The sequence below is a fragment of the Talpa occidentalis genome, unplaced genomic scaffold (assembly GCF_014898055.3).
Source record: "Talpa occidentalis isolate TD23 unplaced genomic scaffold, MPIMG_talOcc4v2.1 talOcc4.13, whole genome shotgun sequence".
Lineage (NCBI taxonomy): Eukaryota > Metazoa > Chordata > Mammalia > Eulipotyphla > Talpidae > Talpa > Talpa occidentalis.
Window position 1 is genome coordinate 79,349,206 of NW_023601322.1, and position 22,534 is coordinate 79,371,739.

The 22,534-nt window shown below is 35.4% G+C and overlaps 1 long non-coding RNA gene across 2 annotated transcripts in view; it reads left to right on the plus strand.

Annotated features, from left to right (window-relative positions):
• The first annotated feature begins 1,214 nt into the window (after window positions 1-1,214).
• The window catches only part of LOC129145643 (uncharacterized), a 254,837-nt gene continuing 233,517 nt past the window's right edge, over window positions 1,215-22,534 (plus strand). The window contains exons 1-3 of one of the 2 annotated variants that reach the window (XR_008551492.1): window positions 1,215-1,307; window positions 4,091-4,179; window positions 15,474-15,583. This is a non-coding gene — a long non-coding RNA (uncharacterized LOC129145643). The remainder of the gene's footprint in view (window positions 1,308-4,090; window positions 4,180-15,473; window positions 15,584-22,534) is intronic. The other variant, XR_008551491.1, reaches the window with a different exon arrangement.

Genomic DNA, 22,534 nt, shown 5'->3' on the forward strand with positions numbered 1-22,534 from the left:
AACCAGAACGATAGTACATAGTAAGATCTCAGCAATGGCGATTTAACAAGAAAACAATAAGAGGCCTCCTCTTTCACAGCGACATAATAATCTTTCAGATTGTCTTGCAGAACAGTGGTATTCAGAGTGTGAAACACAAAGCCAATTTTCTCATCTTCTGGGACAGTGATAAAGTGGAAGAGCCCTTTGAAGTGCTAGGTTGTACACTGAACAGCCTCTGGAGGGTTGCCCTTGAAATCAGGAAGGTACTTGCTAATGCTGGCAAACTTTACTTTTCCCAACAGAAGGTCCATTTTGTTGAGGAACAGAATTGTGGAGACAATGAAGAGCTCCATTTTGACTACTGCCTCAGTGATGGTCAGCCATGCTGGTAGGTCCGCCTGTCCTTCATGAGGAACTGGTCATCTTCCCTAGAGGGGACTATGAACAGCTCAAAGATGTGATCCCACCTCAGCGCTGGATCAACTGATGGGGCTGAGAAGGCGGCCCAACCACACCCATCATTTAAAATGAATTTTGAAACAACTTAGTCATGTCCCATAATTCCCTTGGTGGCTTTCCTGGTCAGCAGCATGTCTTACTGGGAAAACAAGCCAGCTGGTCCACTTGGTTTACAGGAAATTATCCAGGAAATCTGTCACAGACACACCCAGCTGAAAGTCTTCCTGAGGCCGGAATCCCTTCAGGAAGCCGGAACAAGTACCTACAGCTGAAAGGTACCAGGTTCCACAGCAGCTTTCCCTTAGGTCTCAAGAACAGCCCATGTCTCTCATTTTCAGGATGCTGAGAAGAAATACCAAACTAGTCTTGTGCATCAACAAAAACCCTCCAGCTCCTGAGAATGTTCGCGTTCAAACACGGCGTGGTGGAACTGGAGCGGCACGTCCTGGAGGAATGTCCGGCACTGGGTCATGTGCACTGGCTTGAGGAAAGTGGACTTGTCACTCTTACCTGCCCAGCGCTGGCAGGTTGTCGACAAGGCGTCCCAGGGTGAACAGCTAGTGGGCCAGTGCCTGACAAAATCCTCACTCTGATACTGGCGTTTGGGGCCTGGCCGACCGCTCACCACATTCAGTCAGTCACAGGCCGCCACTGAGCTGCTGCACCAACCAGACCTAGCGGTGCAGGTGGGCGGCGTAGGCACGCCTCACTGCGCCTGCGCACTAGGGACCCGCCGCGGACACACCTGTGCGCAGGCGCAGTCGCATCTCCACAGCGGCTGTCGCGCTTTTTCGGGCCTTCGCTGGCCGCCTGGTCACCTGAGGCTGCTCTTTTGAAGAATTATTTCACAGGTTACAGAAGTCTAGGTTGGTGTTTTTCTTATAACACTTTAAATATTTTACACCGCAGTTCTTGTTTACCTGGTTTGTGAGATGGCTGTTCTGTAGGATTGGGACGAAGTTGCTTTTCTGTATTAGTGAATACATTTTAAAAATTGCTGGAAAATATATTTTATAGATATATATTTAAACCAGTTTTAAAACATGTCTGTGGTGTTAAACAGCAAAATGAGTAACAGCTTTGGGATATTTTTTCTACTTCTTATTCTTTGTTTTCACTTTCTTTTCTCTTCTGATTTTTTCATTTTTCTCTTCGACTTCTACTTTTCCTCTGCCTCCTTTTTTCCTTCGTACTACAATTGAACACTTTTAACTCTTTAAATGAGGGCAGAGCAAAAATTTCCTTTTCTGTGGCATTAGCTTGTTTGAGTTTTGCTGACTCAAAATGCCTGCAGGCGCATTAACAATTTTTTTATTATAACTATTTTTTTAAATGAACGAGTGGCACTACTTATATACACTTATTTAGAAAGAGTAGTAGTTGAATAGGAGAATCCTATATTTCGTTTCTATAAAAGAACAGCACTTTTTCTTCCCATGTCATGGTCAGAATGAGGACCGTTTTATTAAACACACTGCTTTTTCCATTGATAAGTAAAGCTCTGAATCTCAGTCTAGGGAAACTGAGTGTCATGACAACTCAACTCGCAAATGAAATGTAAAGTCATAGGGGTGCAGAATCACAGAGTCTGTGGATTTTTGGTGCTAATTCTTAGAACAAATTGCATTTTCCTTGTGAGCTTATTATTTTGTCTCTACAGCACTTTAAAACTTCATTCTCATTCACTATGGCTTTGGGGATCAAAAAAATATTCCAGCATTAAGATTTTCTTAGTGATGCTTTTACTTAAATTTTGTAATAATTATTGATGGTCAGTACCATTTAAAATAATTGAGGAGCCTTGTCTGCATTCTGGAAACCCTGTTCCACTGTTTGGAATAATTCTTGAATAATTCTTGAATGAAATGTTCCTTTTGTCCACCCAAAAAAGGAAAACCAAACCAAAACAAACCAAAACAAACCAAACCCAGCTTCTCCCCAATCCTACCCATCTTTTGCTCACATAATATCCTGTAATTTCCTATCATGTTTTCCTATGAAAGTGGGAAATAGTAGCCTCTGACATACTCATGATGGAAACTGCCATAATTACACACAGGTTTTACATTAGCCCCTTTCTTCTAAAACTTACATAAATGTAATTTTAGAAGAATGATTGTCCTAATTAGTTTATGAGATGGAATGTTCTACACTATTGCTCATGTTACTGCTCACTGAGATGGAATTTTCAAAATGCTTTGATATATCTTATTGTGTTTCATCTTACAGAAGACTTTGAAACCACCAGAGAAACTCCTTGTAGTTGTCTGTTTTATGTGCATGGAAATGAAGTCCTTATCCTCAAAGAGACATAGTGTAGGTAGAACTCAAACTAGAATAGAAATCTTTTCTTTTTCTACCTGAGTGCTATGTCAGTTAATCCTTCAGATTCGCTTGTATATGTTTTGAGACATAAGGTGTCTTTTATAATGTCTATTATATAGAATATTAAAATATTCAGCCAGTTACAAAATCTTCATAGTAAGCACTTACTATTAACCAAATGCAGATAAATCCACCAAAATGATTATGGTAATAAGAGAGCAAACCCTGAGCTACCAAGAGTATGTATTTGGGAGAGGTATTGATTATGAAGGTGTTTTAGCTACGACAATGAGTACCTTTTGATTAGTGAAATTGGTTTAGTTGACTTGGCTAGTTAGGTATGTATGTTTTTTCCCTTTCACTTCTCATGTGTTTTATGGAATTTTATTACAGTGGACAACCTTTCCAGGTGGTAAAAAGCATGTTTAATAGCCAAGATATAATTTAAAACTATTATGGAGGCAAGTCACATAGATAAGAAATAGTACAGGTTTGATGGGAAGAAGCAAAGGTGTTGCAGAAGCTAAAATTGCTAGCGTTATGACAGGAGATAACTATTGCAGTGAGCTTCAACAAACTAGAATCATCCTTGAAAAGTGAATTCAGAATGTGTGAGTTATGGGTGAATTTCAGAGTAATGTGTTGGTAAGATTTCCATAGTGGAATTATCGATTAATCCCAGAGAGGTTGTGCAAAGGATGTGGATATTTTAAGAAGAAAAAAAGGAAAGTGAAACTTGAAAGAATAAGAAATGAGAAAAGTGTTGCACAGAAAAGGTGTTCAGAAAAATAAGAGACCTCTTGATAGTTTTCCTTTATACTGTGTGCCTGGCACTTGGGGAATTGGGTAAATCCTATGATGAAGCATTATGTATTCATGCCTTCAAGATTCTAAACTATGTTACAGATATTAAGGTATTCCCTAATATACTGTGAATTTCAAGGCCTGAACTAGACTTATTCTTCAGAGTAGAAAGCATCTATTCCATCCTAGACCAAGACCATTCCTCCTGTTTTTAGCACCTTCTACTGTGTCCATAGAGGAAAACACTGCGTCATTATTAATAGCAGTATATCACAGTAGGTTAAAATGGATTAGGGAATAATATATTAAAATTAATCTGAAAGCAATCCCACTTTTAGATTAATACTTTTGAAAATGAGTGGACATTTGGATCTATTTGATATCTGAATGGCACAAGCTCTTAAAACTATGTTCTCCAAGAAATAATTAAACTAGGAAGAAAAAAACCTGTTTTAATTGGATCAACTAATAACCACTGTATTAAAAACATAACTATACAATCTTGCCTTTATTTCTCTAGGGCTCGGGCTTTGCTTGTGGTTAGTCATGTGCAAAACAGAATGAAAACTTCCACTGTCAACTTACATTGATTCCCATCTGCCATGAATGGTAACCCATGATCTCTTCTCCTCTGGGTATTTTTGTTGTATTCTTGTTGCTATTTTACAAAGAATCTGCAATCACTTATTCTGTGCATCTCACCCAGTTCTTGAAGAGAGACAACACTTGAAAACATAATGGCCAGATGATCTCAGGATGCAAGAATCCTTCAGATGTTTGCTGAGAACTATTCAAAGATGCTTCAGTTTGACAAAAGCAGGAAATGTTAATTTTCAGCTCTTTTATAAATAGAGGGATGATCTGTAAAGGGAAAACTGTTGTCACAGCAAATGTACACTTGAGTGATTCAAACCTAATTAGTGGTTATATGATTCACTATGAATATATTTACTGTAACAACTGGTAAACTGCTTTTCAAATTCAGCTGTTGAATAAGCTTTTTTTTTTTTTTTTTAAGAAAACAGCTCGGAAAATTTCTTTTCTTTTTTGTTATCAAAAGCATCATTCTTTACACCAACATCCTTGATACGTGTCCTATATATAACCAATGATTAGCTTCCTTCATTTTCTTTCTGTTCCCATTCTACTCCTCCTTGCAAAATTTTCAATATAGTTGACTCAAAGAAAATATATTAGCATTTTCCACTTATTCCTAGTAGTAGAGAATATGAATTTTGTCTGGTAAAAGTGCATACCCTAGAGAGTTACTCAATTATGAAAAATAAAGTGACATTCTTAAGAAAACTATTAAGTTGTTCAGAACAATTGATGTATGATGAGTCTTTGCTATGCCTTCTAATTTGTTAAATACTTGACTAGGTACGACCATGAACATGGAAAGAGAAATTCAAGTAAAATGGTGATTTAGCCGCTAACTGTAAGCAGTTTGCATCGTGGTTTAATTCAACAAAATCTTTATTTAAATATCCGTAATTTGTTTTTTGAGTATGCCACAAATTGATGTTGGGCGAATCATTCTGAAATCAAATACTCTAAAATTCAGATGTGTGCTTTAAATCAGTAGTAATGGAAAAAAATTCTTCTCCAGTATTTCATATGCTTTCAAAAAAATTGCTTATAAAAGTATCAAGGTAGATATTTTGAAAAAGGTAGGAGACTATAAAGAGGAAAATGTAATTGCGCTGCTCATAATGTTTATTATTTTCTTTCCCAGTCTATCTATGTGGAATTAAAAAAAAAAAGAGGAGTCCTATTATGTATACACTTCTGTAGTTTCTTTGAGAACATTTCTTTTCTAAGTGTCTGCTTAAGTTCTGTGTTCATCACTGGGCTCTTTGTGACCTTGATTCCTGGTTCCTAATATAGACGTGGATGCACAAAAAATGCAGCTGTGTCATAGATATAGCAGCATGCATTTTCCTAGAAATGTGAGATGCTTATTGAAAAATAGCAACTTTGGCCTATTGATTTGTAAAGGTTCAGATATTAGAACATGATCAACCATACATTTTATTGCATGTTATAGGAGGAATAGTTGAGGGAAGAAAAACTTCTAAAAGGTTCATAGATAGTGAGGACAGAATCCTTGAGAGACACAGTCATCTAGGCAGTGAGGACAACAAAGTTGGCTGTATGGGAAAGATGTCACTTCTCTTTATGGAGAGAAGAACAGAATTGTTATTTTACAAGGTTGTTGGCTCTCTCAGTTGGGTATAAGTACAGTTTGAAGAGGGATAAACTTTTGATTTTGGCATCCATGTAGGCCAGTTAGCTTTATAACAAACAAAACTAAAGACCCTCCTTCTTGGATCACAAAAGTTTTGTCCTAATGAGGTCAGTTATATTACTTCATTTTCTTTTTGACTTGTAGCTAAAGAAGTGAAATAGGATCACATGGGCAGCAAAGAGAAAATTACTTTACACAGTGGGTGGATGATGTGCTATGAGGTCAGATTCTTAAATACTGTGGTTGGAATCTTTTTTTTAATTTTTATAAGGCTGAATGATTTTATTACCACTAATAACCCTGCGGCTCTGAAAGCTAAAATAATTTGGGTAATCAAAATTTATGCTTTAGGACAGAAGATGATTATGTGCAGATGAGAGGAAGGAAATTCCTCTCTCCCCAATCTTCTCTGCTAACTATGCTGTGGGTGAATAACTGAATGGAGCTTTTGGCTAACTGTTCTGTGGTAGATGGGAGAGATCACATTTTGGTGGTTGTAGACAGTGAACTCAGCAAGTAACTGAGTAATCTGAATCTTTACTGAGAGAAAAAGCGCTATGAGGAAATACCGCAGAGGCCGGGAAGCATGGTCCCATGACGTTTGCCTTCTTTGAGTTCATTTCTCAGACTGTGCAATTTTATTTTTTCATGTTTATTTTAAGCTAAAACAATTCTTTATGATAGATAACATATTTGTTCCACTGTACAAGATTCCTGCCATTTTTGAGAGTTCCCATCCCTGCATGTTCATTAAGGTATCTAATTTGGGGTGTTTAATAATGAAGAGTTGGGAAGAATTGAATTAAAAATTTGCTGAGTTTAATCTAGATTTATGGAAGACTGGTCTTTGTTGTTGTGCAAATGTAAATGGATTCCACTTGTGGATTTCTGTCCTTATAGCTAAAGACAAAACTATTCAAGAACGAAGTTAACAGAATTTCCTTCATAAACTTTGGTGGAAGAAGCATACGTTATTAATTTTTTTCTAAATCTGATTAAATTGGACCCAGATCCCCTAAGCACAAGACTAAATTTTAACTCATTAAATTAATACTCATCTTCCCAAAATGGATTTATGTCTAAATAGTCTTATGCAGTGTCAAAAAAGTAATCTCTAAAAAAGTCTGTGCATGTAGTATTCTGTATATTTGTTACAAACCATACAAATTTGGAAATGCAAAAAGACAGGTACAGTAAATAATAATTTTTAAAAGTATTTTAAATATTAATGAAATATACTTTGTCATTATTATTATTTATAATTACTAGTGAACAAAACTTGATTGAGTGTACTTTATAGTTTTGAAAATGTTGAATGTGTTGGGGATTCAAATGTTGGTCCTAAGTTGCTATTTTCAAACTTGGTTTTAATGAAAAAAGAAAAAACTGAAAAAAACCCAATAAAAATAAGTAGATTCAAAATGAATGACGTGCAAACTTGTCTCCATTTGAGAAATTATAACCTTTATTAATATTTGGTAATAGAAAGGTTCTGTTGAAAGATTTGATACAGTTCTACTTTCTATGATGTCAGTGAGTGGTTCTTACACATGTAGACAGATAATCCTTTGTTACATTTTTATGAGAGGCTTGGAATTCAATGAAACCCCTTGTGTAGATGATTTTAAAGCAGTCTATAAAATTGTGTTTCTTAGTTTTTAAAGTGTACAAATATGTACCTTTTTTTAGAAAACAGATAGTATGCTCATTTAATTTTGGCAGCAAAGTCACATATTTTCATTTTCAAACATCTGTTTTTAAAATACTGTCTCCATAGCTCAAAGCAAAATGTAGTTATTTTTCTTTTACTCTCTTTTCAAAAGTCACCTTTATCTTGAGGGAGCAAATTAGGACATTTATTTATATATTTTTAAAATATCTTCTAGGTAACTTAGTACCAACATATCATGGGGAAGGTAAACAAATTTGAAACACATCTTTTAGTAAAAAAATGATATATAACTTATCTTTAAATTTGGTAGTTCTTTTACATATGTTGCTAGTAGATAATTTTGAATAAAGGATGGGTCACATCCCATCTCATCCCATCACACTTAAAGATTCTCAATTTGAGAATCATATGAACCTACGAACCAAAATATGGAAGCTGCCATATAGAGCAATACATGGAAAGTCAATGAAAGTGTTCTCAAGTACTGCTACCTCTATGCACCGCACAGTGGACCTACCACTTCCCCTCGGGGCTAATTGTATGTTGCCCATGTAGAAAGGGTCTGATAAGTGGATTGTGTTTAAATTTATTTATTTATTTATTATAAATTAGCACCTGAATATAAATGTAAACTTAGATTAAATATAAGGTATATATTCACACCAGGGAAATGACTGTCTCTCACTCTTCAGAAGTGCCCTCTCAGCTTTGACCCGCATTAACACCCCATTAACAGGGACAATGTTCAGGTCCTCCAGACTCTGCTAATTTTGTACCTGTCTAATCTGGAAATTTTTGGTGAGACTGGGACTTGGCCATTCAGTGCCTAACCTCTTTTTAGTTATTCACCCATACTCAGCATGTTTGGGTTTGCATGTCAGCCCTCCCAATGTGTGATTTTGGAGAGATTTTTAAATCTCTTAGAGTGTATTTCTTCATCTATAAAGTGGGTTTAAGTAATACATTAAAGTTATTGTGAAAATTTAATGAGATAACTCACATAAAGTAAGTTATTAATATTCTCAGAGGTTGATGTTACTACCAAAGGGATTTTATGTGATATGGAAAAAACTGTTTCTGCTCTCAGAAATTTTATACCAGAACTACTGATTATCTTGAGTGTTATATCAGGGCCTGTATTGCTTGTATTAATGGTCAGGTGCATGTGTATCTAAATTCTTTTTTTTTTTTTTAATTTTTTTTTTTTTTATTAATAGAGGCATGTTTTATTTATTTATTTGTTTGTTTGTTTTGTTTATACATGCACTGGGTACAGTCAGAAGCGCGGGAGGGTGAGAGAATTCACCAGAGCCAGAGCGGGGAGCAGAGCAGGCAGAAGGGCCGAAGGACACTGCTGAGGGGACAGCGGGCGGCAGGAGAGGTCTGCGCGCCATGTGGGACCCTCCTCTGGTGGCCGGGGAGCAGCCGGGGATCGAACCGGCGCTGCAGAGGCCGCGGGCAGCTTCGCAACCCAGTGCTCAACCGCTGCGCCACCGGGGAGGCCCTGTATCTAAATTCTTTATCTCTGTCTCCTGTGCCAGATGTCCTTTTATAATTTATTTGCATTCAATATCCTTTTTTCTGAAATCATCATTTTTTGTATACAGGTTTTTTTTCTATTTGACAGTTTTAAGGTTGATATGTGGTAACATGTCAAATAATTTGGAAATGAAATTTTGTTCTTAGAATTATAATACCCTACTCATTTTGTTATATATAAATGAGAAACTAATACCAGGGTAAGCAATTATTTTAGGGTAGAATTTTTGTTAATAAAATTCTTTTAGTTCCTGTTATTTTCAAAGATAGCAAATGGAAAGTATGAAATGAAAACATAGAAAAAGGAAAATATATTGACTTTTTTTTACTTAAACCTCTAAATCTTGATTACAAACTATAGTAGTTTTATGACAAGATGATGTAATATTTTATGCTAATATCAAAATAAATCAGTGCTATTTTATAATTCAAACATTTTAATATAGCTCTTTATGCCTGTTTTTTTTTTTTATAGTGGGAATGTTTATTCAGCTTGTTTTATCTAATCTCTTGGAAATATACCCTCCATTCCTGGCAGAACAAACTGTGAATCCAGCAGCATCAACCAAAATTTCAAATCTATGAAAGAGTTATGTTAGCAGTTGTAAGATGTGCTACTGGTGGGTTCAAAAGGCTTTTATCACGCAAATGCAAGATTGATAATTTGAAACTCCTTTTTTCTCTCTCTTCTTGGGAGAAAGAATAAAAAGTATAGGACTTGATTGATTAAATAATGAAGAAAAGACACTGAATTATACTACATAGTATTATATATGTGCTACTACTACACTAGTGATTTTATAGTTTCTCCTATAAATCCTTGTAAAAGAAACTTTGTAATTATATTTTTCTTAGCATTACAAAGGAATAATTATAATAAAAGAAAATGATTTTAAGATTGTGAAAAGAGGAAGACATTGTGCTGTTACCCAAGGGTTTTTACAGGAATGGAAAAGATACTCTTCTTGTTCTCAAGGTATATGTAACCTAGAGGGAGACAAAGAAAAGATGTGTCTATACCACCGAAACTCTATGCTGGATTTTCCTATGGCATTTGTCCTTTGCATTTTTTTTTGCAAAAAGGAGTATAAGATGTGAGTAATAATTATTTTGGAAGTTTCCTTTTGAGGGAGAATTAGCAGTACAGAAAATATAAAAATATTTTTTCAGAGATCACCAATACACGACATGGTATTAAAGAAGTTTCGATCATACTTACTTTTTGCGATGGGGGAAGGAACAGGTTGCTTAAAATATATGGGAGGGCAAGTTTAATGTATGAGTTATGGAGAATTAATGTTTGCTTAAAAGTCAAGTCTCTGTGCCCACTTTCCTGAGTCGGAAAGTCTGTCTTTACCTCTGGATCAGATCTTAATTACCCAGTGTCAGTATTCCACCCAAGTGATCATTTTCTCCATATCCATGGATATTATTTAATTGCTCATTAGCTTCTTTTAGAAAGACTGTAAATATTTAAGGACTAACAAATTTGTGTGTGTTTATTAATGTCTGTCTATATCTGCCTCTTTCATGTATCTTGTTTTATTTTAAAAGGATACATGAATTAATTTTGAAAATTGAATTTGATAAAAGTTGATAGAAGTGTAAGTTTTGTAGTCATATAGAATTCAAAACACTGAAAGACATACATAGAAAAAAATTGGACATATTTTCTCACTCTTGCAAATGCTATTCTCTAGCACTTTACCTTTGTATAAAATTCTCTAGGAAGTATTTTAGAATACTCCTTTTTTTCCTATGTGACTGTACTTTGTTATCAGTTTAAATACAAATAAGATCTTTTAAATTTTTTTCTTCACCAAGGTGTGTGATTTCGTGTTTTAACTAAGATCTCTGTAACATTGATGTGAAAATGAATTAAAGTAAGATTGGATTGGTATAAAGAGGTAGTGTTTAAAAAATTTTAGAATCACTAAATGCTACAGTTTATTTTTCTTTATTTTTTATTTAACATTGATTATTAGGAAAAATTGCACAGAAATGCTCTTTAGCTAACACCTCTATCACATTAAATAATTACCATTTGTTTTTTTTTGTGGTGAGAACATTGAAAACATATTCTCCTGGCAGTTTTCAATTACATGGTATAGTACTGTCATCACAGTACTGTACATTAGATCCCCAGAACTTACTAGTCTTCAAACTACAAATTTGTACCCTTTGGCCAATATCTATCTTAATAATTCCCTCACTGGCCCCTGGTAATTATCATTGTACTCTCTATTTCTTTAAGCTTGATTTTTTTTTAGATTTCATATATAAGAAATAGACAGTATTTATTTTTTTCTGTCTGACTTATTTCACTTAGCTAATCCCTTCCATGTTCATTCCTGTTGTCACAAATGACAGGGTTTCCTTCTTTTTCATGATTGAGCAATAATTTACTCTCTTTCTCTCTATACACACACACACCCACATACATATACATATATACATACACTTGCCATATGTTCTTTACCCATTCATCCATTAATGAATACTAAAGTTGTTTTCCATGTCTTAGCTATTATGAATAATGCTGTAATGAATAGGAGTATAACTATCTCTTTATGATCCTGATTTAACTTGCTTTAGATAGCTACCCAATGGTAGTATTGCTGGGTCATGTGCTAGTTCTATATTTAAGTTTTGAGGAACATCTATCGAGTTTGTCTCATTTTCCCACCCTTGGTAGGACAATTGCAATGAAAATCTTAAGCCTCCTTTGCTGTTACCATATGGGAATCTCAAACTTAAAACATCTCCTAAGCAAGCAGTTCTCTTCTTTTGCTCCTTCTAGACTTATTTTTCTAGTTTTACACTGTCCAAGATACTGTGCAAATGAGTGTTTGTGTCTGTGTGTGTACGCACATATGTGTAAAGTAGTGCTATTGGGGAGAGAGTGGTTAACATGTTAGTGAGAAGATAGCAAGATCAGTAAGAGAATATAAAATGAGAAATACTAATTTTCAGAGCCCAGAGGTCAACTGGATTGTAACTGAACCGTAGCTTCACTGTGCTTCATCATACAGTTTTTTTCAGGGTCTGAAAAAACTGTTCAGGATTTTAGTGGAATGTCCCCAATAAAATGTGAATGTGAAATAGTGACTGAAAGTATGTCTTGACTAATTACTATTACTAGGCTGTTTTGTAGTCTTGATGTTACATTGGGAAGGATAATCATCTTCTGTTTACTTGTATTATTATTTTCATTCTATATAATGATGCCAGGGTAATAATAATTACTATAAACCCCATGAGGGTTATTTTAATAACTAAAGTGATAATGTCTCAAGAAATAATATAAATACAAAGCAAAATGAGTAAAGTAAGATGTATTTAATGAATAATTTAATGCAGCAGGATCCATTGTCCTTGCAAAACAAATTAATAAGATTTGTTGAACTTCAATTTATTTTTCTAAATGTTTTTCTCAAAAGTCACTAGAGTATTCTCTGTCGCATTCTTTGTCTCCATAATTATAATGCTACCTTTTGCTTTAGAAATCACAAAATTATATTTCAATATGGAATTAAAATGATAGCTTACATTTTTAAAATGATTTTACTGAATGAGGAAAGTGTATATTATTTTGTGGTCAGAATTTTTTTCTCTGAGACTCCTCCCCATTGGAAAAAAATTTCCAATCTTGAAGTATGGTAGTGCTTTTTTTTTTTGTTTTATTTATAAATCACTGTTATTTTATGTTTAAGCCTATATGCTATATGTGGTAGCATATAGGTTTGTTTTGCCATCATACTCCTTCATGCCTCCAGTATGCTGAATCACTTTTCCTTGAAACTTAAATAGTTTTGATTCAAACTCCTGTCTAAAAGGTGGTGGCAGACCCAACATCTGTAGGCATTTGGAATGGAAATTTTCATGTTTCTCTCACCTCTGTCTGAGTTTTTACTGAGCCAAAACTATACTCAATAGTTTGTTTGCTGGTTACCTCCTCAGTTCTTCCTTCCATGTGTTACCCATTCAGGCCTTCGGTGCAACCATAGTTTATTAAAGGTTTTTCGTTTGTTAGTTGTGTAGGTTTGGATGTGTGTGAGAGGCCCACATTTACAGTGTCCCAAATATTATAAATTTTTATTAGTTTTGCTTATAACAATCTGTGGGCAGATTGTCTGAATCTGGCATGTTGGTTCCATTTGGCTTGAATTTTCTCTGGTCTTTTCTTCTAACATCTGACCTCGTTTTAGGAACCTCTAACATTCCCCTTTTCCTTAGCTCTACATTTTTATGTTGTCCTTGTATTTGGAGATCACTTATCTCTCTCTTTGTGCCATGCTAGAACAATCGTTTTAATCCCACCTGTATAATGACAAGCTGATAATAAATAAATACAGTATGCCCAGTGAGAGGCAGACACTTGGACTGTGGAAGATTATAGAGTTCATGCCCCTGTATGGGAAAAAGTGTCTGCTGTGCTCTGGGACTAGTGACCATTCAGTTACAGGCCAGGTAGCTACATTTTCTAAATTTTACAGGATTGCTGAAAGTTTGGATACTTAGGTTAACTTTCCTTTTACTTAAGGTTTGGGAAGTGATTGACAGTTTTTCAAAACAACATGACAGCAAACAATGTATTTTTGCTGGCAACCTCTGGGCAAACAGGCAGCTGTTTGGCAGAGTTGTCTTTAGTATATCTAGGCATTGTCTGTGGGGAACTCAGTTTCAAAACTTTCCAATTTGGGTGTTATTATAATGGAATCTTTTCTAGTCAGTGACTGCTGCCGTACACTTACCACAGGCATAATAATGCCCTGATTTCACATGTACTTCATAGTTTTTAAGAGCTTTTGCACATATTATTTATTTATTTTTTTTAATAATAAATTTTATTTTTATATTCCCCATACAATTTCAACCCCCCATTTTGACCCAATCCCTCCCCTCCCGCCACCCACCCCCCAAAAGTGTCTCTGGTTCATAGATTTTTGTTGATTTTGATTTTCACTTTCTTATAGTTATTCATTTTCCTGGTCCCTTATTTAAGTTTTCTAGATTCCTGCTATGAGACCATCCGGCATTTTTCTTTTTCTTTCTGGCTTATTTCACTGAGCATGATCCCTTCCAGCGCCATCCATGTTGCTGCAAATTGCATGTGTTTATCTTTTTTGAATGCTGAGTAATATTCCATGGTATATATGGACCACATCTTCTTGATCCAGTCATCTATTTTGGGGCATTTGGGTTGATTCCAAAGCTTAGCTATTGTAAATAGTGCTGCTATAAACATAGGTGTGCAGGTGCTCTTTGGAATTGATGTTTCTGTGTCCTTTGGGTAAATACCTAGGAGTGGAATTGCTGGATCATATGGAAGCTCTATGTTTAGTAGGTCCAGAAATCTCCACACAGCTCTCCATAGTGGTTGGACCAGTTTGCACTCCCACCAACAGTGCAGAAGAGTTCGTTTTTCTCCACACCCTCGCCAACATTTGTTGTTGGTAGTTTTTTTAATATGCACATATTAGTTTATTAACTGTTAACAATAACTCTGAGAGTTGGCAAAGCTAACATCTTAACTACTAAATGAAGAAACTCAAGGTCAAAAATTTAAATTCCTTGTTTGCATATTATAATTAAAATGAGGCAGAGGTGAATCAAGGATTTTTATCTTTTAACACCTTGCTCAGGGCACATCCTGTTTACTTCAGTCTTTTGAGAACTATGAATACTTTAAATATATATTGCTAAGTGTCAGCCCTCAAGCCCTCATGAAGTACTTGAAAATCATTAAAAACTCATTTCAGTTTCCTGAGAAACATTATTGTGCTAGTTTATAAAAAAGAAGGGATGCAGGCTCAGTCATTGTGGGAATGCTGTCAGTTCCAAATTGTATTTCTTGTCTTTGTATTTCTCAGCTTGATACTCCACTGACTAGAATTTTATATCTTCATTATTATTCTCTGCTGTGGTTCCAAATGTAGCATCTTCTTTGACATGAGAAATCATTTTCAGCATATAGTGAGTGCCTAGTGCATAGTAACAATTGTCAATGATCTAGAGAAGAGAAATTAAGACTCGCCTGTGCATGTGATAATTAAGAGAGCAATGCAGGATCTATAACAACTAATGTGAATATTCATAAGAACTTGAGAACAAAATTAATGCATGCATCTAGCAAAAAAACAAACAAAACTAAGGGATATAGAAGAGATGTTTTAATCTCTGTCCCCTTTGTCAGTTGATTTGAGATAAGGGCCTCTGGGAAGGTAATTTATTTGGGAGGTGATTGTGCAGAGAATGGAGAGTCTGGAATGCCTATAAAAGGAAAGAAGAAAAATTTAAAAGGGTATCATTGAGTTGGTTTCCACTGTGGACAGCAGTAGCTCAATCATCCAAAAATCTTAAGGTGGATAGACTGCTTCTCAAAATGCTCTGTCCATGTATTGCCTGGAGAAGCATTTGACCATTGACTTCCATATTCCCCAGCTTGCACATAGATACATGTGAGGACCTCCTGCTGGTAATATGCTCTGCAGCAGCATCAGAGAAGCCATGGAGTATAAAAGAAAGACCACTGGAGATGGTGCGCACTTGAGGTAAGGAACCACCAGTGTGAAGTGAATTTGAGCCTGGACAAAATCACCACTAAGGACATAACGAGAAGCAAACAATCAGAGGTAAGGACAAGAACTGCTAGGTTGTGCCCAAGAGATATTTCATGCAATGAATTGGAAACAGCAACAGCATTTTCCCATGTGGCTATCTTGGTGTTTAGTCTTATGGTGGGTGGTACAGCATATAACTCTAAATAGTACAAATATTCACTCTTTCTTAATTTATCAACTTTATACATTGCTTGTACTCCTTCCCCTAAGTTGTTATTATTTTTCAGTTCGTTTATTGGTAACTTTTTAGTTTTAAATAATCAAAAGCACAGTTTCATGTTCTATTAAGTTTCAAAAGTTTATTTTGGCTCTTAATAAGTTGAGATTTTTCCATCTTTACCTTTGCCTTTATCTGCCTCATTCCCTATTTGCCTGTAGCAGTAGATCGCTAGCTGTACCTCCCATTTTTTAGAGTATCATGGTTGATAGTCTTTGCATTCTGTTTTGTGTCCTTTATTACATTTTCTGTATCTTCTCCATGGTTTGATTTTAAGAGTTTGTAATAAGTGGTGCTTAACTATTTTGCTAACATAAAAATTATGTAAAACTGAGTGATATGCTAGGATTTTATCTTTCCCCTTCTCCAAATGTTTGACCCTTGTGCAACTTGAAAAAGTTAAGGTCCAAGTGAATTATATACCATCAGCGTCTGAAAATACAGACTTTACTGTGTGTTTGTCTGTGTGTGCATATATGTGTGCGTGCATTTCCCTAGAGTTTCTAATTGCATTTCATTTTTTGTTGAAAAAAAAAATAATGCCTATTACCATATCACATGCAGTATCTTGATCATTTGTGTTGGAATGGTATTTGTCCCTTAAGTTTTCATTTTGAAGATGTTTTTGGTGCTGTTTTCTTAGTGTATTTTTGACCAGTTGCATTTTATATTTATTTCACTTTGATGATCCTGACACTATATTTATTGCACTTTTATGTTCTAGAATTTCTTGGACCTCACAATTTCCCTTCTTGATTTTTACTGATTTTCTTGTTTCTACATGTTCTCCAGAAACTCAGAGAAGTCTTGGCAAGAACTTTTATGAGTTTTTATATGTCTGAAAAATGCCTTTATTTACATCCATGTTTGAGTGATAGTGTAATTGATTTAGAAATCTAGTTCAAAGTAATTTCCCTCAGTTCTTTGAAAGTACTGCTCTATTGTCTAAATGAGAAGTCTGACACCACACTACTGCTTGTTCTTTGTTGTATGCATTTTCTTCCCCCAAAGTCTATCCTGGAAATGTTTAGCATCTTCTAATTTTTTACCCTTGAGTTTCTGACATTTAAAACAAAACATCTTCAAATTCTTTTTCTAAGAGCACTTTTTGTAATAGGATATTTTTTCATGTAACTACCTTTTTTTGGTCTTTGCTTAAAAACTTCCTTTTATAGCAGCCACAATACAACATAGTTTGGGATCCTACGTATTCCTAATTTACATGTGATCTTACACATCATGCAGGATCCAAGGGAATGTCTGGATTTTGGGTTGTAAATGCATCATAGTCCTATGTCAGAATATTGGGTGCTTACTATTGGGATGACTTTGCCAATAAAAACTGTATAGTTTTCACCCTTGCACAAGTTCTTTTTGGGGACATTTACTGAATATAAGAATATTACAGTGCAACACTGGAGAAGTTCAGTCAAAGGTAAGCACAGAGTTAAGGTGTCAACCTGTGGAATGGATTTACAACTTAATCCAGACTGTAGGAGCCAGACGATCCTGTTTTCCATTTTTATGTGTGTTCCCAGGCCTCAGATGCATCATGATTTTATTTATTTTTCTCAAATTGGAATAAATTTTAGTTTTTAAACTAAAAACAAAAGGTGTAAGTCTGTCTTCAATGAATCTGCCTGGTGCTTGGAAGGCCCCTTTAGTCTAAAGATATATAACTTTCAGTGGTTCTAGGCCATTTCCCCCTTTAATAAAATGAAAATACAATGCAGTCAACACCCACATCAACAGCTTTAGCTTTTTCCAGTTGGTTTATTCAACCAGTTTAAAGAACATTTCTCTGATGTATTTACTTGCACTACAAATTACCATCAGTGGGTTGCAGTTGCTCTTCATATGGGGAGGAAAGGACAATGGTGTAGGTTTTATTTCTTTACCTTACCTGTTTTAATTCCTATTTCTTTATTTCTGCTTTTAAGCTGGGGTCTCTGGAGATAAGTAGGAACACTGAATCCTACTTGTATTGTAGCCTCTACCTGAGCGTATTTCTAACTTACTTTGCTCTTTTCAACAGTCAACATGCTTTTCTTTAATTTTTGTCTTTCAGAAATTTGAACTTTTTAGAATGTTATCATCCTCATACAAAGCTAATTCTTTCTGCTTGTTTTAATTCCAGCTTCTGTTCCTTTAAGGTCATTTGTATGGCATCTTCTGAGGAAGTGTGAATGATGTCTATTTTTTATTTTTGTTTGAATTTATTCACAGAAACCTAAATCTTTCTATTTCCCTGTACTTAATTTTATATTGGAAAAAATCTGATTTCATATGAGTTTTCACTGTAGACTTGATAGTAGAGATTGGTATTCCCTCCTGATAGAGAAAAATGGTATTATTTTTTTAAATTTTTTCCTTTTTCAAACAAACAATAATAGAATAGTTTTCATACCTTCTTTAAAAGATTTGGTATCCTTTTAGTGCATGGGAAAAATTTTGATTTATGATCTCAGTTTAAAGGAGAGAAAATGTAAAATTAAATGGCAATGTTTTACAAAAGTTATTGTTATGTGGTGAGCCTGTTTTTCAGTCAGCTGGCAGTCTGATGTAGATAATAAATCCCCATCAGTGATTTAGCATGTATAAAACACATCAATCCTTTTTATTATATTTTCTGAGCCTTGACATTTATGATAATTTCCCCATATCTACTTAAAACTCTTTCTCTTATGATTGCATTATTAAAGTGGATTTTTTGCCCTTGTTGGCTTATCTCATTAGCATGTGTTTATCATATATTTTCAGGGTAATTACCATTTTGGAATAATGCACGCAACATTAAATGGATTCCCTAGTTTTAAAAGGTGTCAAGATAAAGGCAGCAGCTTTCACCCCTCCCCTCTCTAATCCCCATTCCCTTCAAAGACTACAAAAGACATTTTGATTTCTTGTCACTTGAGTCAATTGGATAATGGCAAGGATAATATGCCCCCTACTGTGTGTCCACAGTTGGTCTTGGAAGGAAAAAGAAATGATGGGACAACATTTCTACAGTATTCTCATTTTCAATGCCTCTGTTTGCTATCCTTTACTCACTGTTCTGATTTTTAGACTTCAAAAAGGACTAGATCGTAATTGATTTTTGTATGTAAGGGGAAAATCTAATGATGTCATGTTTTCTCATTCTCTCATAGTTAGAGTGACAGTTTGATGTTAAAGTACAATTCAGGGAAGGGATCATTTTTGAGTTCCTAGATATTAAGTAAAGTGATAAGATATACTCTTATTTAGTCAGTCTCCAAATAATTAAAATGGCCCTCTTTTTATTCATAAGCTTTGCTTTTCTTTCATATACTTATCTACAGAAAGCATAAACTAGTGCTTGCCACTGTGTTAAAGATGTACATGAATCACCAGACAATGCGGTCATAACTTTCAAATTGTGAACAAACTGCTAAATAACACTGATTTTACTGTTGTCTTTGTATTGCGTAGTACTAAATTATTTGAATTCTGTTACTAATTTGTAGTGTTCTTCACATTTATCAGCTTACCATAATATAACAAATCAGAACTAAAATTTTGAGCATATTTTCTTTGTTTCTTCTTTTAGTATTGTTCCATTAGAAATCTTAGATTAGTTTATTGGGCAATATAAATTATAGAGAATAATTTCTGTATATACCACAGATTTGAACTGCAATCCTGTTGAAGGCACAGTATTTGAAGAAGATAATTTAAAAATAATGATCCATGAATCATTTAAGGATGAGAATATTTCTAATAAAAATATTAGCATTGTTGGTTTGATAATATTCAATAATTATATTCCTCATATTTTTAGTTCTTAAAACAATCCATAGTGTATGTAAAACTTTCAATTTAGAGGTTTTAAAAGCAAGAGAAGAAAAGTAAGAGTGGAAGATTAATTACTCATTAAACAAATTTCGGTTGATGGCCTACTCTGTTCAGGTGCTCTGTTAGGTTCAGGAGCTCTGTTAGGTACCCTGCTAATCAAAACTTACAGTCCAGTGAGCAGATGGATGAAATACAAGTAGGAACATAATAATCACAAAATGTTAAGTGAAATGAAGAAAGCAGTGGTTAATGTTCACTGAAGTTGTATGGTACAAATGGATTTTAAATGGAGTGATCTGGGAAAGACTATTTATAGGAATGGATTTGTGCTTAGATAAGAAATTTGAGGAATTACCATGCCAGCAGAGGTGCACGGAAAGGCTGGGAAGAAGGACCGAGTTTGGAATTTTAGTGAACTTATTAGAAACTTTTTTGATTTGCACATATGAGCAAAGGGGGAGAGAAGAGGATAGTGGCATAGGAGGGAACAGGGGATACATAGATAGGCTTTCGAGAGGCTGAATATACAAATGGACAATGGTCCTAGCCTATATAAAAATAAAACTTTGACCCCACAACTTGCTTCTTTCTTTTTGTGGTTGATTTCTAGTGATACACCATTGTGGTCAGAAAAGACACTTGGTATTATTTCAGTCTTCTTGAATTTATTCACACTTGTTTTGTGGTATACCCTCCAAAAGTTTCCATTGTACAATAGACAAAGAATATATTCTCAACTTTTCTTTTTTTTAAAGGCAAGTGCAGTTTCTTTTCTTTTTTTTTTTTAAGATTTAATTATTTATTTATTTATACAAGCACTGGGTACAGTCAGAAGCGCGGGAGGGTGAGAGAATTCACCAGAGCCAGAGCTGGGAGCAGAGCGGGCAGAGGGACCGAAGCACACTGCTGAGGGGAGCAGCAGGCAGCAGAAGAGGTCTGCGCGCCATGTGGGACCCTCCTCTGGTGGCCGGGGAGCAGCTGGGGATGGAACCTGCGCTGCAGAAGCTGCGGGCAGCTTCACAACCCAGCGTTCAACCGCTGCACCACCAGGGAGGCCCTATATTCTCAACTTTTTGAGGTCCAATATCCTTTAAATATATATTAACCCTTTTTAGTCTAATTTCCCACTTGGGGCTATTGTTTTCTTACTGATTTTGTCTAATTGATCCTGTTCATTAATCAAAGTGGGATGTTGCTGTCCCTTACTCTTGTTGGGCTGCTATCAATGTCAGTTTTTAGGTTTGTTAATAGTTGTTTTACATATGTTGCTGCTCCTTAATTTGGTGCATATATATTGATGAGTGTCATGTGTGGATACTGTATTGATCCCTTAATCATTTTATATAATATCCATCCCTGTCTCTTTATCTTTTTAAGCTGGAAGTCTATTTTATGTGATATAAGTTGTCCTTGTCTTTTTTGGCAGGGTGGGGCTCATTTTCTTGTAGGCTTGTTTTCCAGCTATTTACTTTAAGCCTGTGTAAGGCTCTCCGTAGAAAGATCCATCTATTTCTGGTCCAATTAGCTACTATGTGCCTTAAAAAATATATTTATTTATTTATGCATAAGAGAACTGGGGTATAAGCTAGAGGTGCCGGGGGTGAGAGGCTTCACCAGAGAGTGGGGAGCAGAACAGGCATATCTACTGAAATACATTGCTGAGGGAAGTAGTGGCTGAGACAGGAGAGGTCTGCTGCTCCTTGTAGCTTAGCTCCTGGCTGGCCAGGGATCTAAATCATGCTGCAGTGGCTGGTGATAGCTTGATAACACTTAGACTTTAACCCTTGCACCACTAGGGAGACCATATGTGCCTTTTTGGTTGAGTTGGATAGTTCTCAGAGTTCTTCATTTTTGTTTTTTGCCTCATATTTCTTAGTCTTCTACCTCAATCCCCTCTGCATTATTAGTTTCAAGGTCACTGATTCTGTTCGCCATTGGTCTAATCTACTTCCATAGCTTTCTCTAGAATTCTTGACCTTATTTATTATTTTCCTCAATATCTTTTACTTTCTTGTTTAAATGTTCAATTTCTGTCATCATTTGGTGATTTCATTTCTGTGTTCATTAGTTTTTTTGAATTTTGTTGTAGTTCTCTGATTAGCTTTTTTGATTCTCTTGTATCACCTTGACTTGTCTTTCTGTATTTTCTTCTATCACTTACAGTCTTTATTATAGGAATTTTGAAATCTCTACTTGATAGGGAGGTTTAAGTTTCCATGTTTTTGTGTTTGGATTCTGGAGAATTGTCCTTACCTTGTGATGTCATATTCTCTTGAGGTGTTGAATTCCATGAGTTATGTATATTTTCTGCCCATTTTGCTATCTGTGTTTTCTCTACTATTGTTATTTTTTAATGTCTGCAACAGTAATTTAGGGAGTGGAACTACTTTTATTTTTTCACAGGTGCCACTATGGTTTTATTTGACTTCATGTAATTTTTTGGCCTTCACTAACTTCTGTAGTCACACCCATTTTTGTAGTTGCTGAGTCAGCAGGGTAGATTATAGGCTTGGAGGGGTCCAACCACTGTTGAAATGTGCTGGTGGGGATCTGGCTAGTATTTGTGGCACTGCCATTATCCCTCTTCTTTGAGATTTGAAGTCAGAGACTTGGCAGTTGTGTGCGGTCAGTGAATCTCACAGAGTCAGCACTAATCCCAAGGAATGGGGATTGAACATACAGTTCACAGTGCCTGCACTGCTCTTAACTTTACCAGGGAACCAGCCTGTGTGGAGCACCTCAGCTCCTCTGCATGGGTTTCCACTTGTTTAAAGGTGTGTGCCTCTATACCATTTCCATTTTTTCCTCCGTGGGGCGCCTGCCTGAGCTGCCAGCAGCCCTGCTGTCTATTC